Below are 2,985 nucleotides of genomic sequence, written 5' to 3' on the forward strand. Positions count from 1 at the left end.
TGATCTACTTCGTCATATTCAGGATTCTCTTCCTTAAATTTTGCGATCTCGGTCACATATTTCAATAAAATTTGCACAGGATAGTAACCGCTATCTATAATATTGTTCCAATCAACTGTATCTTTATTTTCATCCAAAAATTTTATACTCAAGTGTTGATAGAGACAAAGAACAGACATATGATCTTTTAATTGATAATGTATATTTTCTTGAATGAACTCTGGGGACAGATTTTGATATTTTGCAATGTTATACCAATTCAATTTGTTTACGTATAATCTCATCATATCTTCGGATAATTCATATTTTTGAGAAATATCATCCCAATGTTCTTTTTTCAAATCTCTTTCGTGTTGCATTATAAAAAGATCGAAAGCACTGTAATGTCCCGCCATCTCTATTTATTAAGAAAAAATTTCAAGTTTTTATAAATTGGCTCTTTTTAGCGTTACATTCAGCACATTTTCCAGAAATTCTCTTAACTCCATTGATGTTTGCATAGTATTTTATATCATTTGTTGCAGTTTTTTCTTTACATCTCACACAATATATGAGCGCCATTTATATAAGGAAAATTAGTCATCATAGCCGCCTACTCCATTAAATCTGTTATCAATATTTTCAAAAGTTTTATTAACATCTTCTTTAAATTTATTAAAGTTTTCTTCTAGTTTATTTACTTTATCGAGATATAAAGAGTATCGATCATCTATTCTTTTAAGTAATTCATTATTATGTGTTACTTTCTCATTGAAACGTGTATCAAAATCTTCCAGAATTTTGTTAATTACTGCACCAACTAATACATTAACATCATTTTTATATGTATTAAAGTTTTCTTCTAGTTTATTTACTTTATCAAGTAATTCACCAACATCGTCTACTGATCTTTTACTTCTTTCATCAAGTTTTTCATAGACTTCTGTTGTAAAATCTTTAACATGCTGTTTATGATTCTCATAATTTTGTTTTAGTTCATTAAACATTTTAATAGGATCTTCTAATTGAATCATTACAACAACATCAAATGGATTAATTCCTTTACTAACACCGCTAATTCTTTTTCCTTTAAAATCTAAGGCATTTTTAACATTCGGATCATGTAAATCAACAATATCGATGTTTTCTGATAATTTTAGAGGTTTTAAAATTTGTTCTTTAACAACAACATCATGTTTGTCAATACCAGGTCGAACACCGACAATTCTTTTCTTATTAGCCAAACTAACATAATTCTTTTCAACTTTGATCGCTTCAGTAATTTTATCAGCTTTTTCGATATGAGACATTAAATTGGTAAATAATTTTGTTGCACCATCTTGAAATTCTTTTTTCAATGTTTTTATTTTATCAGCAACTTCATTTGAACTCATGAAATTTGCAAGTTTGTTATCATATTCTGCTTTAAAATCTTCAATCTCGACAGCAAACATATCTGAATCTGGAAGGTTTTGTAATAAATTTTCTAACTTGTTATCAAACTCATTTCTCAAACTATCAAAATTCAAACTATTATCTACATTTTGAATAATTTGTGTTCCAAATACGTCAAAAATATTTTGTGAATCCATATTTATTAAGTAATAATTTGTTAACAACTTCTTTAAAATCTTTACCAGTACTCAGTTCATTCAAAACAAAAACACATAAATGACCACAAATTGGGGGATCTTTGTAGTCTTGAATTTGAGAATCGTTATAATAAACGTTTGATTTTTTCAAATATTTAATCAATTCTATAGGTGGTTTGTCCTCAATTCTTCCATACGAATCAAAATAACATGCATTCTTATCATTTTTATAATAACAAATCCAATGCGTTCCACTTCCCATAATCGAGTCTAAATTCACAATTCCACATTCAAATTTCTTAACTTTTTCAGGTAATGTATCGCGCATAAAAATTCCTCTAAAATGTTTAATGTTTTTGCAGATTTCTTCCAATTCTCCGAATGTTAAAGGTTTAAATTTTTTTTTCAATGTTTGATTTCACGTAATTCAAAGTTTTTTCATCTAATCCAGATCCTGTAACATCTTCCAACTCTTTATCTAACCAATTTAAAATGTTTCGAACAATAGGAATCACATCCTTTTTAACGATTGGAGCAGCTTTACGAACATAAGGAACAACATTTTTAACAACTGGAATATTTTCTCCAAAATCTAATAAATCTTTCAAAAGTCCACCATTTTTAAGTTCTTTCAACTGATTATAAGAAAATTCTATTCTGGTTCCTTTATTGTTTTTCTTATGTTTTTCGAGTTTATTGTATTGTCTATTTGTTAAAAATATCTTATCTTCGCCATTTTTTAGTTGATCTATTTTAAATTGAATACTAACGGGTATTTTCTTCTTAAAAGCGGATTTTATTTTTTCTTTCTGATTTTTGCTGAAGTTTACGTTCACCTCCATTTATATAGTTAAAATTTCAAGTTCTCTTCGATTCTCATTCCTAGTTTTCTCTTCAAAAACATTGCTCCAGCTGTTGGAAGCGCAACAAATCTTTCACCTAAACTAGCATCTTTTGATAAAAATCTATCCATTGCCTTATCTTGCAAAACTTTATCTGCGATATGTCTGGAATTTGTGTCTCTATGTTTTGCATAAAAAATATCGTGTTCCATAGCAGCTTGATCTAATTTATTTATACCAGTATCTCCTCTTTTTAGTTTTTTTTCGAGTTTTGTGCCAGGCCCCAGATACTGATAAGTTGGTACGTGTAATTCAAAAGGTAAATTGTTGATAAAATCATTCAAAAGTCCACTACCCTCAATCATAGATGAACTTATTGCCGGCAAAACTCGTTTTAAATATTTAATTCCATCAGGTTTTTCAATCATTTCATCAAGTTTGTTCGAAATAAAATCTTTAATCGCTTTCTTTTCGTTCAAAAAATTGTTGTTTCCAGCCTTCTCTTGAGCATAAATATAATTAATAATTCCATCGAGTTTTGTCAAATCGTCGATATATCTGTATTCAATCTT

This window comes from Homalodisca vitripennis, unplaced genomic scaffold, assembly GCF_021130785.1.
Source record: "Homalodisca vitripennis isolate AUS2020 unplaced genomic scaffold, UT_GWSS_2.1 ScUCBcl_5220;HRSCAF=11847, whole genome shotgun sequence".
Classification (NCBI taxonomy): Eukaryota; Metazoa; Arthropoda; class Insecta; order Hemiptera; family Cicadellidae; genus Homalodisca; species Homalodisca vitripennis.